The sequence below is a fragment of the Capsicum annuum genome, chromosome 1 (genome assembly GCF_002878395.1).
Source record: "Capsicum annuum cultivar UCD-10X-F1 chromosome 1, UCD10Xv1.1, whole genome shotgun sequence".
NCBI classification, from domain to species: Eukaryota; Viridiplantae; Streptophyta; class Magnoliopsida; order Solanales; family Solanaceae; genus Capsicum; species Capsicum annuum.
The window spans coordinates 66,625,547-66,643,761 of NC_061111.1; positions in this window are offsets into that span (position 1 = coordinate 66,625,547).

The following is an 18,215-nucleotide window of genomic DNA, read 5'->3' on the forward strand; positions in this document are numbered from 1 at the left end:
TTCTATGTTTTCTTATGAAATTAAAGTATGGGTTTATACCCTATGTTGTTATTCCTTGAGATTTTAATAGTTCCAATGTTCTAGAAATTAAGTACATGAGTATGTTGAGATTTTAAGGCAAAATGTTGAAAATTCCAAAGTTTTTATATGATTTATGAATCTTTATGACATCTAGTATGCACTTTGATGAGTCTTAACTTGAGATTTAATTATGGGTCACTAAGCCATACTTGATATTTGCAATTTCATGAACTTTTGTGCTATAAGCACCCATGAATTGAGTACTTTGATATTATTGAGAAACGTTTGGCCTTTCGTTCATAATAGAGTTGAAATCCGCATTGAGTATGATTTAAAACAAATAGAAATATGTTTTGGTCTTCATTATAAACCCTTGAGTTATTTTGAGGTGGATTTCCTAAGAGTTCTGAGTTGAGTATGGGAGTAGTAATTAACACTGAGTTGGCTATGATTCCAAGGTCCCATACCCTAGAACTATGTGACACCGTAGGTTCGAGATTTATGGGACCAAGGCCGAGATAGTGATCACTAAAGATGAGGTTCTACTCTGATGGCAAGGATAAAATAGCTCTCCCAAATGTGGAAAAGATGTTGGACTCTATGTAGCTCATATGGTCTATGTCTGTTAGAAAAAACTCCCGAGTTCTAACTCTCTCGAGTTTAAAAGCGTTCCATAGTTCCCAAGTGTTAGAAATTTCTAAAAGTTCTAAGTCCTTAAGTTTTAAAGAAGTTTTACTCTCCACAAGATAAAAGCTTGAGTTTGAAAGTATTGTTTAAAACTTCCTTTAGCCTTCAAGTACTGAGAATAAGAGGAGAGTATAAATTTTAAAGTTAAGTATAATGACTCACGAGATTTGTGTTATATGCTTCACTATTCATGATTTATGAGTTTTATATTTTAGACTTGTTCAAGCTATGTGAGTCATTCTTATTTGCATGCATAATTTTATTAAAGAGTATTGATATTGTTTTATGTAAATGCATACACCCCTATATACTTAGACATTCCTAAAGTGCTGATCCACATATACGTCTATGTGCTATATTGTCTCATAATTAAGTTCAGGTGCTCAGTCTTAGTAGTGACCGTGATTCCCAAGTACCGTTGTCTACATTCCATAGTTGGTGAGTCCTCATGTTTCGAGGACCTATATTTGTAGATTTCCCGTTTTCACAGTGTTTTCAGTTTTAATTTCAGAGCATTGCAGGTTAGTTGGAGGTCTTTCCCAATGGCTCTCCAGTTTGAGTAGTAGAGGCTTTGTCAGACTAAATTGTCAGTTGAAGTTGTGTTCTAGACGCTCAGTATTTTTGCTATCTAGACATTATTTCAAGTTATTCTGGATAATAGTTGACACAATAAGGCATCATTGTTTAGCTTATTTATCCTAAAGCAAGTGTTAGAAGTAGTAATAGGCTCAAAGGGTTAGCTTAAGGCTACTTGTAGCCTTAAGCACCGTGTGACGTCTCGGGATGAGATTTCGGGGTGTTACACCACACTTAACTAAAATTGTAAACATAATTTCACCTTTAAAGTACCTACACTTAAAGCATTTTAAAGTCACGAATTCACTTATCAAGTGACCACACTTTACTAAAATTCAAAACACAAGTTCACCTTTTAAGTACCTAGACTTAAACATTTTCAAGTCACTAATTCACTTCTCAAGTGACCACACTTTAGTAAATTCAAAACACAAGTTCACATTTCAAGTAACTACATTTAAACATTTTCAAGTTACTAATTCACTTCTCAAGTGACCACACTTTACTAGATTCAAATCACATGTTTCCCTTTCAAGTACCTACATTTAAATATTTTCAAGTCACCAATTCACTTATCAAGTGACCACATTTAACTAAAATCAAAATATAAGTTCACCTTTCAAGTAACTACACTTAAACATTTTCAAGCCACTAATAGACTTCTCAAGTGACCAAACTTAATTAAACTCAAAACACAAGTTAACATTTCAAGTATCTACACTTAAATATTTTCAAGTCACTAATTCACGTATCAAGTGAGCACACTTTACTAAATTTAAAACACAAGTTTACCTTTCAAGTACCTACACTTAAATATATTCAAGTCACTAATTCACTTATCAAGTGACCACACTTAACTTAAATCAAAACACAAGTTCACCTTTCAAGTAACTACACTTAAACATTTTCGAGTCACTAATTCACTTCTCAAGTGACCACACTTAACTAAACTCAAAACACAAGTTCACATTTCAAGAACCTACACTTAAACATTTTTAAGTCATTAATTCACTTATCAAGTGATCATAATTTACTAAATTCAAAACATAAGTTCACCTTTCAAGTACCTACACTTAAACAATTTCAAGTCACTAAGTCACTTATCAAGTGACCACACTTAACTAAAATTCAAAACACAAGTTCACCTTTCAAATAACTACACTTAAACATTTTCAAGTCACTAATTCACTTAACAAGTAACCACACTTAATTAAAATCAAAACACAAGTTCAATTTTCAAGTTACTACACTTAAACATTTTCGAGTCACTAATTCACTTCTCAAGTGACCATATTTAACTAAACTCAAAACATTTATTTATGAAAAAAGTCATTTTATATGTACAAATAATCTATTACCTGGCACTAGAATAATTATATGTCGATAAAGTGACTAATTGAAACTTTTTCTATAAAATTTCAAAGTAATTGGAATATGTTCCAAAACAAACAATTGAAGCAAGCATGAATTTGACTGTCGTTGCTGCTGAGATGTGGTCGTACCTAGTCCAACCCCATTATTTTTAAAAAGAGCTATATTCAAATAAACAACCATATAAGCAAATGCAAGAATCAATTAACCAATCACGACCACGACTAAATTTTAGCTCAAACATACAATTAGCCAAACATCTATACAATAAAAAATAATAACGGCAACAACTTTACAATCTTTTTCTTAATAAGTTGTTAATTCAAGAATTTGGAGTTAGAGCTAATGGGGGGTTGTTATTGTAGTGGGGTGTGTAGGGTGGGTAGTTAGAGGAGTGAAAGAGCGAACCTGTAAGTGAAAAAAACACAAGGTGCAGCCACTACTGTAGAGATCTTTAAGGTTGTTTTTTAGTAGAGAAAAAATAGCTAGATGTACAATATTTTTGTCTTCAAAGAACTGAGAAAGGGACTAGGTGTCATCGCCATTGGTTGCTGCAGTCACCAAAGAGCTACTGTCATCGCCGCTCAGATGAGACCATCACTGGAGAGAGGTCGGGTCGGTGAGGGTCAAGTCGTTGCCACTTAGATGTGTGATGTAGGTATTTTGATTGTAAGGTGATGTTAGGGTAATTGCAATTGAAAAGGGGTTATTTTGATGGATCGGGTCAATGATCGGGTATTACAAAATTGTTGATAAAAGTAATTGCAAGTGCTCGATTTATTTTCTTAAAAAGTTACTATCGAAAAATGATCAGTTGTGCTTGACTTTTATTAAAAAATTAAAATTTTAATAAATTATATAATATTTAATAACGTCAAAATAATTTAAATTTTAATAAATTATATTCCTCGAATACAGCGTTTTAGTCAGATAAATTATCGATTAATTAGCTTACGTTATTACAACTTAAATAATATACGCTTGTATACATTGACACAAGTCTTATATTTTCTCAATAGTATGATATCAATGTATTATTCAACATTTTTGATATATAAATTCAGTTATCTAGCTTTTGATTACTACATACATCACTATATGAGATATACATATATATATATACATAAATTCGATTGGCTATCAGCTTCTGAATACGTACTATATACATCGCATACATAATTTTATTACCCAATAATAATACAATGTATTTCACATATACTCAGATGAATTATCGGTTAGTTTATATTATGTTATTATACCTTCACTGCATAATATATATATGCCATATTTACCTATACATACAAACACACACATACAAACTATCAACTATAAGGTTATAAATACGTACTATATACATCACATATGTACATGAGTATATTACCCCACAATATAATGCGTCATATTTCATATACATACTTTGAGGACGTTATCGATTAATTTGATTAGCTTACATTAATATAACTTCAATGTACAATATATTATAACTTCGATCATTTCAAATCAAGGCATTCAGTATGTTTGGAGTGATTCTGCTAGTTTTTGACTACATCGTTCATCGATCACTACCATATATATATATATATATATATATATCAACTCTCGAATACGTACTATATACATCCCATCCATAAGAATATTAACTCATAATACAATACATTCATTATATTCTGATGAATTATCGGTTATATATGTACATTAAATTATTATAACTCCAATAACATAATATTATTACTTCAATTGTATGATATAGACATATTCATTATACAAAGATTATGTTTAACGTAATTTAACGTATATGCAATGAAAAATATATTTATTTAATATATTTCTTAGTATAGTTTTTTTAAAATTAAAGTTTAATTAATTTTATTATATTTTAATAAAAATCAACCAAAAGTGGTTCTTTTTTTTAAATATTTTCCTTTTTCTATTTTTTTAATAGAAAAGTGACTACTTGTGATCACTTTTATATAAATATTTTTAGTTTAATTTTTTTAAAAAAGCGAGCACAAGTGGTCTCAATTTTTTTTCATTTTTTAATCATAAAAAGACCACAAGTGGTCAGTTTCATAAATAATTTTTTAAAATTTTTTTTTTGTTAAAATCCAAAAGCGACCACAAGTTGTCGCTTTCTAATTTTTTTAGTTTAATTTTTAAATAAAAGCGGCTACAAGTGGTCGGTCTTCTTAAATAATTTTTCTTCATTTTTTTAAATCCAAAAGCGACCACAAGTGGTCGCATATTTTAAATATATTTTTAATTTATTTTTTAAATAAAAGCGATCACTTGTGGTCAATTTTACAAAATATTTTTATTTTTATTTTAAATTCAAAACCGACCACTTATGGTCATTTTTTGTATAATTTTTTTTTAATCAAAAATCGACCACAAGTGGTCATTTTTCGTATAATATTTTTATTTTTAATTAAAAGCGACCACTTGTGGTTACTTTTTGAAAAATCATTTTTAAAAGAAATTTTAAATCGAAAAAAGACCACTTGTGGTCACTTTTAGTTTTCAAAATATAATAATCAATATAATTTTTTTTTGAAATGATTATTTGGTAATTTAAAATCTAAAAGCGACCACATGTGGTAAAAATATTTTTTTTAAGTTGTGTATTCCTATATCAAACACTCTCAAATAACTCTTAAATCTCTCTCAAGCTCTTGGGTCAAGAAAGACTAGGGTTTTCTCCAAGGCAATCAATTAAGGATCTAAAGGGTGGTTTCTCTCTATCTTTCTCACTGTCCCTCACTGTCTATGGCATATTACTCCTCCCTCATTATTAGTTCAACTAAAACATGTTTTACTTAATGATTTTCATGGCATAATTATGGGCTTGTGTTGGTTTTGAAATATATGTTGGGGGTTTTGGTTACTAATGGTTGGATAATTTTTTTCCATGTTCTATTTATGTTTTTTTTCATGTTATAATATTATTTTAAACATGTGGTTGCATGAAAACGGTTAATTAGTTCTTTATTTTGGTTTTGGAAACTAAATGCCCTCAAGATGTTTGTTAAAATGCCTATGAGAATGGTTTTTCACATCATTTTACTTTTATTGAAAACTTTGCATTGCATAATATGGTAATGGAACCTAAATTTGTTTGATTTGATTAAATGATTTGGAAAGGCCTTGGTGGGCATGGTTTTGATTGATTGAAAATCCGATAGGGTACATGGGAATCCCTTAAGTGTTGGCTAATGACATTGCTTGCAAGATATAGTCGTTATAGCGATACCACTTCATAATGTGTTGGTAATTAACTCTTGGAATTGGTGATTTGGTTATGTGCTAAAAGGTTTTAACCAGGAAATAATGGTGGGGTGTAATAGTTGACCGTGAAGGTGTGAGTCTAATGGAAGAAAACTAGAAACTCATGATTGCCGATGTAAGGGTTGGTTATGGTGACCTTATACTTATGGGGTATATGGGAATCCCCTAAGTTATACATGTATATATGTATCATAGAGGGCGAAGGGTACACAGGAATCCCCGATCCCTATGATATCTCCGATTCGTGCGGCTACAAGCACTGGAGCCTATTCAGGGGGTAACACTGGACCCATATATACCGTGGTTGGTTTTAGGACGGTTAAAATGCACAACCCATGTTAAGATTTTAAATGCATGCCAAACAAGGTTCCCTTTCCCGGCATGGAATATATATATATGAACGTTATTGCGCTTGGTTACTTACTTGTTTTTTAATGTTTTCATTATTTTATCCTTATTCCAGAGTACATGATAATGGTCACCTGCTAACCCATCATCGAGCACTGAATCTCCACACAATGTAGGAATCAGCTATACTACTCCTCCCGCTCAGTGATTGAATTTGGGGACAACTTTGTGTCAGACTAAAGTGGTGAGCTTCCATTCTCCGAAAGGCTCCATTTCTTGATATGAACATCTTTATGTTATTTTTGTTTCTTGGACTTTGATTTTGGCTATGGTCGAGGGCATGTACTGACTGGATGTTCTTTGTTTTCAAATAAAGGCTTTGTGTGACTACTTTGGGCATGGGCGGTGTTGGTATTGGTGTCAGCCTTAGAATTGATATTGGTATTAAGGCTGACACCATTTGGATATTTGATTGGATTGTTGGTTGGTTATGGCCATGTATTCTATTATTGTCTTTGAGTATTTATTGTTTTATCTTATTATATGTTCAGAATTCACCCGACTTAGGTTTTAGGGAGATTATGGATGGGTATTGAGGGTGGTCTTCGGTCCTAGTTGGACTCAAGGCACCCTACACGACCAGGCCCCGATTCAGGTCTTGTCATTATCCAATAGATATATAGTTATTTCCTACATATTACATATCTTTTGGGTAGTATTATATATTAGCAAGAACAAGAATACCACCACCAACAACACAAAGCTGCTATATCACAACACACATACTTTGAACAACACCAATGTTTTTGCCAATACACCAACATCACTACTACCACTACTAACACCAACACCACCAATAATACCAATAAAATAAAACATACCTAGAACATGAAAAATAAAAATAAAACAAACAAACAACACCAACAACGCCAACATTCAATAACAACACCAATAAATACCAAGTGAACTAACTTAATAACACAAACAACATGACAAAATTGTCAATTTTTGAAATAGGTCAAAGTTTAAGTTTGTGCAATTTTTACAGCAATGTTCGAGAACAAAAACAACAATAACAATAAAAAATCATATTTAACTCAGAAAAGATATCCTATTTACATCAACCATCATATTAAGAGAACAACTACCATAAACCAGGATTTTCTTGAGTTCTTTTTACTTTTTTAACATTAAAAATTAAAATTGTTAACCCATACTTGAAGATAATACAACTAAAGTTCTTCTTTTTCTTAATTATCTAAAAAGCCCTTTTTTTGAAAAAATAATAAATATTGAACTCCTACCTATAAAGAGAGAATATATGACGACTATAATGAAGAAAAAAGTAAAAAATGACAACTGATGTGGTTGGAAATGGGAACAAAATTGATCTGTTATGAAGAATTTGAGCAATCTGTTTGAACAAACATTGAGTATTTTGAGAGAAGAAAGATGAAAATCTTTTTGAGATTTTTGAAAACTGGTGGAAATGAAATGATTGGCATCATGTATTATTTTATTACATATTAATTAGAAAAATTGTGGGTGGGTTGATTTGTATTTGGTAAAGAATAACAAGTTTTGAATATATTAATTTGGTCCTAATTATTTTAATTAATATTTAAAAGGGATTTTGACTAATAGATTGATCATTTGACTAATTTGATGTGAAATGATTAAAATTAAATCATTATCAGCAATAACTAAATTGATTTAAGTAAAATTACCTTTTAATTAATTAGTTCAATTAAATTTTCAATTAATTTCATAGTAATTACGTGATCAACTAAGTGTCTTCGTCCTAAATAGAGTGATTGGTAGACTAATTTGATATGAAATAATTCAAATTCAACCATTATTAGTGATAAATAAATATATTTAATTAAAAATTGCTTTCAATTTATAAGTTCAATTATAACTCTAATGAATTACATAGTAATTACATGATCAACTAAGTGTAATCGTCTTGAATAGAGTGATCAATTCACTAATTTGATGTGCAATGATTTATATTATACAATTATTCATAATAAATAAGTTGATTTAACTAAAATTAAATTTCAATTAATAAACTCAATTGCAACTCTAACGGATTACATAGTAATTACATGATCAACTAAGTGTATTTGACCTGAATAGAGTAATCATTGACTAATTTGATGGGCAATGATACAAATTAAACTATTATTAGTAAAAATGGGCATCTTGGTGCACTAAAACTCCCGTTATGCACAGGGTATGGGGAAGGGCCCCACTACAAAGGTGTATTTTATGCGGCCTTATCTTGCATTTTTGTTAGAGGATGTTTCCAACGCTTGAACTCGTGCCCTTCTTGTCACATGGCAGTAACTTTACCAGTTACGCCAAGGCTCCCATTATTAGTAATAACAAATTGATTTAAGTAAAATTACCTTTCAATTAATAAGTTCAATTACAGTTTCAATTAATTACATAGTAATTACATGATCAACTAAGTGTATTCGTCCTGAATAGAGTGATTAATTGACTAATTTGATGTGAAATAATTCATATTAAACTATTATTAGTAATTAATAAATTTATTTAACTATAATTAGTTTGTTATTCTTTTCCAAACTTGTTATCTATTGCAACAGATGACTCATCTGTTGGGAATTATCAAACATATTTAGACATCTTTTGCAATAGAAGATACATCTGTTGGAAATTATCAATAGATCTCTGCATCTATTGCAATATGTTATAATGTGTTGCAATATGTTATACACTTAATTGAATATGTAATTACTATGTAATTCATTTAAGTTGCAATTGAACTTACAAATTGTAAGTTAATTTTAACTAAATCAATTTATTTATTACTACTAATGGTTTAATATAAATTATTTCACATCAAATTAGTCAATTGATCACTCTTTTTAGGGAAAATATACTTAGTTAATCATGATTACTAGGCAATTAATTAAAATTATAATTGAACTCATTAATTGAAAGATAATTTTACTTAAATCAATTTAGTTACAACTAATAATAGTTTAATTTGAATTATTTCACATCAAATTTGTCAATTCATCACCCTATTCAGGATGAATATACTTAGTTGATCATGTAATTACTATGTAATTAATTAAAATTATTATTGAAATTACTAATTAAAAGATAATTTTAGTTAACTAATTTATTTATTACTAATAATGGTTTAATTTGAATCATTGCACATCAAATTAGTCAATTGATTACTCTATTCAGGACGAATACACTTAGTTGATCATGTAGTTACTATGTAATTAATTGAAATTATAACTGGACTTATTAATTGAAATATAATTTTAGTTATATTATTTTTTATTGCTAATAATGGTTCAATTTGAATCATTTCACATCAAATTAGTCAATTGATCATTCTATTCAGAAAGAATACACTTAGTTGGTCATGTAATTACTATGTAATTCATTAGAGTTGCAATTGAACTTCTTAATTAAAATATAATTTTAGTTAAATCAACTTATTTATTACTAATAATGGTTTAATATATATCATTGAACATTGAATTAGTTAATTGATTACTCTATTTTGGACGAATACGCTTAGTTGATCATGTAATTACTATGAAATTAATTAAAATTATAATTACACTTATTAATTGGAAGGTAATTTTATTTAAATCAATTTAGTTATTACTAATAATGGTTTAATTTGAATTATTTCACATAAATTAGTCTAACAGGTATGGATATATTTTGCAACATATGACAAACTTGTTGCAATAGCTGACTCATCTATTAAAGATAGTCAAATAGATATAGACATCTGTTGCAATAAAAGACTAATCTGTTGAATGAAATCAAAACATCTCTTTCTAGTTGTTTAATTTCTTCCAACAGATGACCTATCCGTTGCAATAAATGACTAATCTGTTAGAATAAATCAAAATAGTTCTTGCTAGTTATTTGATTTTTTCAAACAAATGAGTCACCTGTTGCCACAGATTACCCATCTATTAGAAAAAATCAAAATAGTTTTTCAAGAGGTTTGATTTTTTCTAACAGACGAATCATATGTTGTATCAGATATTCTATTTGTTGGAAGAAATCAAAACAAGTCTTCAAGATATTTGATTTCTTCGAATAGACGACCCATCTGTTGTAAGAGATCAAAACAAGATTTCAAGAGGTATGATTTCTTTCAATAGATGACTCATCTGTTGCAATAGATGTGTCAACTATTGGAAGAACTTAATCCAGTAGAAAGAACTGTTTTGATTTCTTTCAATAGATGAGTCACCTATTACAATAGATGGGTAATCTATTAGAAATATTTTTGTACTCTGTTGTATTTTTTTAATTTCCTATTTTCTTTTTTTATTGATGCACAAATTAATTGTTGGACCATAAATAAAAATATATTTTATATAAGATATAACATACATTACCAACAATGATTTAAAATTATCAAGTTCATAACAAAATCAACAATAAGAAAACTTTTACTATTACAACAATTATGGTGTATCTCGCTCCCGGTATGTAGTTCTTTTGTGTACATCCATTTTACATATGGAGCACTTATTTTTCTTGTTGGAAATAATTCTCCGACTCTATGACTTCTATTCACTCACCTTCTTATTGATTTGTTTGGGTCAAAATATGAAGAAGGTATTTCTCTCTCCATAATCTCTACAGGAACAAACCAAGATTCTTCAGGAGGAACCAATTTAATATCCTCCCAATATGCCATTATTTATTTTTCCACCGAATAATATGGAGATGAGTACTCAAAAATTTGATTTCCAAATTCTGCACCATATTAGACTCGAAACGCTGCCATAACATGTGTAGAAGGTATTTTGTCTAAGTCAAAAACTCTACATGTATAATTTCTTCCTTGAAGATCGACCGTGGAAACATCACCATGATTGTTAACATTGTAATTAACTATTTGATGGGTCAATAACTTATTTCCTGAATTGATGTACTTTGATATTTTTTTTCTATTGAAGGAACAAGTCTGTTTAGTAAATTGACAACTCCATACGTCTCTTGTGTTATGTTTACTTTATCAAAAAGAGCAACAATGAGTAATTCTCTTTCAAATCAAACATTACATTCACTAATTTAACTATATTTGACGTCATAATACTATACCTATAAGAAAATCACTTAGTATGACATAGTATTACAATAAACTCAAACAATACATTAAATTTATAATAATGTACTTATTTTTTAGACAAAATGCCTAGCTCTATATGTCAAATCCAAAATGTTTGAGATATTCTACAGCCTTGGGTACCATATCCCTTATTTGATTGAAATGGTCAAAGGACTCAACTCTATAATTTATTGTAGCCTTTTTATGAAAATGAGACATGATCTTTGAATTGTGATAGTTGTTTCGAATATTTTCCCTAAGGTGCCTCATGCAATAATCATAGTGAGCTGAAGGGTAGATAATTGAAGCTATCTTTTGGATACTTAGATGCCTATCAGATATTATACACAACTCATCAGTATCATCTACACAAGTTCTCAACTGTTTAAGAAAATATTGATATGAGGCATCAAATTCCTTTTCCACTACAGAAAATACCATTGAGAAGATGTGATTCTCTTTATCCTGTACCATAACCGATAACAAAACTCCTTTATACTTGCTTCTCAAGAATCTCCTATCGACGGCAATGACTTTTCTCAATTGTTAAAAACCAAGAATCCAAGACTTGTAGGATATGGAAAAGTACTATAACCTTACATTTTCATCAACCTACAATGTCGTCTTACTTACATTTTTATCAACCTACAATGACATCTTACTTCTTTAATTTGTGGAATCAAGCATATAACGGTACGCATCAAGCACTGCATACCCGTGCTCATGTGTTCCCCTAACCAAAGACTTTCAAATATCCATGACCTTATAAATCTTCCAATAACTCACTTTACAACCTAATTCTATAAGCAGTTGATTGGACATATCTTTTGTAGATGGGCCTTTGTAATTGGGGAATCTATTTTTGAAGTATTTACCGATGACCTTTGCCGTGGCATATGGATTATGGCTCGTAATATGCTCTAAGCCACATGTGTGATACTTTTCATAAATTCTAATGCAGAATCTATCAGAACTTATGAATTTCAAGGTCCTCAACCACAATATGCACTCAGAATGTGCACATTCAAAATAACACACTACGTGACTTAATCACTTTCTTGAGTCTGATTTTTTTTCAAGCCAGCAATATGTAATAAAGTGACTAGTTCTTCCTTTTTCTTGAGTCTAATTTTTTTTCAAGCCATCAATATGTAATAAAGTGACTAGTTCTTCCTTTTTCTTGAATGTCATTTCATTTAAAAGCCTATTTCATCATCTTGAAGATTGCCTGCCTGTGTTGATTGAGAACTACAAACTATATTGCTCACAACAACAGGCATAGGTGTTTGATCTTCCTTTACTTTACTTCATCTCCACTATCATCATTTTTTGGAATATTCATGTCCACATCATCAAATTTAACATTAAACCTATCTTGTTGTTCTTATTCTACATTCTGATTCTCTATCAGTTTTTCAACCATGTACAACCTTAAAATGGGCATAGCTGCAAACACAAAAGAACCTAATTGCTTATCTTAAAAGGTAGGATCCTATGATTTTTAAAAGAGCTATGCATTGATAACAATATCTTTTGATTGGTAATTTAGTTTGCAATAGCTGATAATTAAAATCATAAAATAGTCATACAAAATTTATCTTTGGACTATCATCGCTATTATCTCTAATGTTTCACCAGCCTTTCAATACCAAATATATTGATTGTTCTTCTAGACACATTAACTATGACAATCAACCCCTATTGTTATTAGTTTGTCTATTAATGGTACCTAAAAAATTTTATGAAAAAAGTTAATAATGGTACATAGTAAAATTAATAATGATAGTTTAGTATATATAACAAAAATATTACCTACACTATCATTATTAATGTCCCGAAAGATAAATCATCTATTGCAACAAAAGTCTCATCTATTGGATTCAACTTTAGGATCTGTCCTAGTACTATAACATTAATTCCAACAGATGGATCATCTATTGTAATAGATTACTTATCCGTTTTAACAAATGACTAATCCGTTGGAACTTTAGGTTCTGTCCTAGTGTTGTAACATAAATCTAATGTATGAGTAAAATATTTCAACAAATCAATTATTTTTTGAAATAGATCTATCATTTGTTTCAACAGATGATTCATTTATTGAAATTAAACTTCAGGTTCTATCCTAATGCTATAACATGAATCCAATAGATGAATCATCTATTACAATAGGTAAGTTATCTGTTAAATTTACCTTCAGGTTTTATCCAGTGTTTAATCCAATAGATGACTGGTCTATTGCAATAGATAACCATCTGTTGGATTTATGTTACAACACTAGGATATAACCTAAAGCTAAATCTAATAGATAAGACATATGTTACAACATATTAGTTATCTATTGGCTGATCAATTTTAAGAGATAAATGATCTATTGCAATAGATATCTCATCTATTGGATTTAATTTCAGGTTTAGTTCTAGTACTATAACATGAATCTAACAGATGAGTCATCTATTGCAACAGATGACTAATCTATTAGAATTCAATTTCAAGTATTATCGTAGTATTGTATATAAATCCAACAGATAAATCATCTGTTGGATTTATTTCAGGTTCTATCTAGTGTTGAATCCAATAGATGAATCACATATTGCAATAGATGACATATTTGTTGGATTCATGTAACATAACCAGTAGCTTAGTCTAATAGGTAAGTCATCTATTGTAACAGATGACCTACATATTAAACCTATTTAAATAGTAATGGAAATATTTAACAACTATTATAAATGAATATAACAATAGTTGGATACACACTATTTTTGAAAACACAATAGTAGAAAATATCCCCAGATGAGAAATTGAACTAAAAATTATAATTTTACTTACCAAAATGACCTATGAAGTAATGCCTAGTGAGATGTGAACAAAATTTGACCTAAAAATTTGGTCCAGTAGTAGCAGTAGTGGCAACAACAATAAAGGTACGATAAATAAAAAAGAATAAGAAGAAGATGATGAACAAGAAAAGATGATAATAAATAAGAAGATCCTGATAATGAATAAGAAGAAGTCAAAAGCAACAACTATGAATATGTAATGACTCTTTAGGTCATTTTCAATATTTCTACTTATTTTCATTATTAGAGCTTTCCTATAGCTATCCCAGGTCATTCATGACTAAGTGGAACTGATAGTTTGGTTACCAAGAATTTTTTTTTTTTTAGTGTCAATTCCCTATTTTGAAAGCTTTACTGGTTCAAATTGGCTGCTGAGCAAAAACTTTAGTCAAATGATCACGTTACCAATTTTGACTGTTCTAACAACTCCAGAATATTGATTTTAGACTAGATAGATCTTTGGTTTAGGTTTTGAGGCACCTGAGACCATTTTGGCCTATTGGTTAGAAATTTAAGAAAATAAAAGTTGGGTGTAGGGACACACCTTTTCTTAAAATGACCTTGGATGAAAATTTAGACTATGTCATTGAGTTCAGAACATCAAAATTGATAGGGTGGCATAGTACATTTGCATATAAAGGATATAGATGAATCCTGAGGGGTTGGCGGAGACTTGGAAACTATACTGATGCACTCTCTGACCGCGAGACTTGGGTCACAATCGTGAGCTGGCAGGTTTAGGTAGAAGTCATGATAGCAATATCTCAATTATGAATGCGACACCCTCATTAGCAGCACCAGAGTTGCAAATGCGGCTGCTGGTTATCGTAAAAGTGATAAAACTACCAAGGGGCAGATATTGCAATTGCGAGGGTTGGGTTGCGATAGAGAATGACGAGCACCTGTGAAGGGAATTAATATCCCTCTTTATCCCTTTTCACCCTTCTTCATCTATTTCTAAGCAAGTTAAACCCTAAATATTATGAAATCTTTGGATTATAACTTGTGGGTGATTTGGGGAGTTTGGATAACGATTATTTTATGGTTCACCTTCGAATTTGAGGTAAGATTCCTCTATTTTCATAGTTAATTTCCTCTTTTCTCCTCTAAAGTACCTAAGACTTGGTGACTTGATTTTAGCATTAACGTAGCTCGGATTTCACCTATTTTAGAGGGTAATTACTCCATGAGTATGGGGGAATATTGGGTTGTCTTTGAAAATGCGATTTCCATAGACGAGACCTACTTGGGATTTATGAGTAATTTTGGACCTAAAGTACAATAGTGTAATATGGGTATAATTATTCTCATTGTGATGAGTAGATTAAGGTTTTGATAGTATGACACCTTGTGGATGCTTCTTGGAAGGAAAAGTTGGTAATTTAGCAGATTCTTTGAGCTTTCTTCTATATTTAGGTAGTCTAGGTTTCCTTTCCTCTTAGATTGATCTATGTAATATTATCTTTAGGGTATTATGTTATATTTGGGATGGGTTTAGGTATTTATGGAATGATTTGCAATGGTCGAGTTAGTTTGACGATTTAGGCTATTTGAAAACCATGATTTCGACATAATTGACTTAGTTCTACCTTTTTAGGTAAAATTTCTATCTTAGGGTTGATTGTGTCCATAATAGGGGGCCTTCACCAGACCTTATTCCCTCTCCTGAGCTAGAGGTTATTTTGCGCTATCCAGATATAGGCCAGGGACCATCCTAAGCTCCATCGGTGTTTATTTCTTCTTTAGTGCTGAGGGATACTTTGGTTTAACTTTTGAGGTTGATTAGTGATGCACCATCTGATGATGCACAGTTACACATTAGAGTGGTACTGAGGGGGCATAATTTATAGGTGCAGCTCCTAGAGTTGAGGTCCCTCCTGTATTAGTAGTTACTCAGCAAGTGGTTGCCCAGTATTTTATATCTGTTGAGAAGCAAAAGATGTTAGAAGATTCTTGAGATTGGCTCTGCCTAGGTTTTAAGGTGCACTGAGCGAGGATGCATATGAGTTTCTGATTGCTTGTGAGTATAAGCTCTGTAATTCAGGCCTAGTTAAGACAAATAGTGTGGACTACATTACTTTTTGTTTGACTTAACAACTTGACATTTGTGGATAGGTCATCTTGTTTCTAGGCCAACTTGATCTTCTTCTTCGACTTGGACTGAGTTCTCTAATATCTTCTTAGTGAATTACATGACTCACAATTTGGGGATTATTTGAGAGATCGATTCTCAAGGTTAGAATAGGGCTCTATCATAGTTATAGAGTATGAGGCTCATTTTCATAAGTTGGATAGGAAAGCTACTTTTATTCTATCTACTGCATATGAGAGAGTTCATTGCTTTGTACATATTCTGAGACTTCCTCTTTGTATGTTTACTAAGAGTTTGGTTATTTTAGGTAGGTCTTTTTTGAGGTGTCTGATCATGCTTAAGTGATGGGTGAGATATATCACAAGGCCCAAGGGGCCAATAATAAGAGGCCTAGATATTAGGGTAGTCTCAGTGGAAGTCGTAGTAGCTCTTTGATGAGTGGTGAATTTACCAATTATTTACATCTAAATATTCATCCACACTATTATGATTTAAGGGTATGAATGAGACAAATTTGTTTGTTTAATGCACTAATCTCCACAATTTACAGGTATATAAGCAAAGAGAAGGAAAGATATGTAATTGAGCTTAAAAGGATCAAAAAAGGAATAAGTGCAAATGATGGAAAACCCTGTACAGAAAATTGGTCTCAGAAACTGCGATCTCGGACGGATGGCCGCGATAATGACCAGTTAAGTTTAGTCAAATACACATAATCACGATTATCCAAAGGCGATCATGGTAGCCGCAATCGCGGGAAAGATGGTACGATTGTGGCTTAGTAGGTTTAATAACCAAGGACAATTCTATAAATTAATGTAGCTGATCCAAATTCCCTTATAGGGCACAAATCTTTTTTCTCTTTGGACATTATTGAATTACTGGAGATTGAAATAGAGACTTGGTGAACCCTAGAAATTAGGGAAACTATTATATTTAAATTTCAATATGAATTTGGTGAATTTAAAGTTTAAAGTGAAGATACTTCTTATTTTCCATTGCCATGGATGTTATGAATAAACCTTTTGGAGTATCTTTTCTCTTTAGCTTTATGAGTATCTAGATTTTCTTGCCTTGGGATCATGTTGAACTAGGGTGCAATTATGTATGGGTTGTGATGTATTTGTGTGGATTCTAGTTTGTTAATGATGAATTTCACTATTTCTTAGTTCAAGTAGTTAGGATTTGTGGGTGAAAACCCCAAATGCCCAAAATGGGTTTGTGGGTGAAAACCCCAAGTTCTTGAAATCTCTCATTTTCATTAAAAGAGGAATGTAGGTGAAATTTTGGAAACCACATAATCCTTGAAAGAGGGATATGGGTGACAAACAAATAGTGGACATAATAGATGTAGTTTGCTATCTTTTTGCTATCTTAGAAAAAGAGCGAGTAAAGAGTTGGCTATGTCTTGGGCATCTTCCTAGAAATAGGGATGCCCAATTGAGGTATTATGTGGTTTTAATTAACACACTTTTTAGGTACCCGAAAGGGTAAATGGGTGATATTCTGAGGTTTTGTTGACAAACTAACCTCAAGAACCCTCAACCTAGCCTACCATATCATTAATGACTAGAATTTGCATCAAATCATCTTGCACCCATTCATAACTTGCCCATAGGTATACATAATCCCTAGGTACTTCTTATATTGTATTTTGAATTTATTTTCACCATTAGTTTGTTAACTTGAATAGATAGAAACACGTTCCAAATGCCCCTCCCCCCAGTTTTAAATCATGCATTTTATTTTGCCTTCACTACGAGTATACCTTTAGATGCCATTGACACTCATAGGTATCAAAGACTTAACTTGACCCTTATGGATTTGACCTCAACAAAAGTTGAGTTATTAAAAATGACTGTCC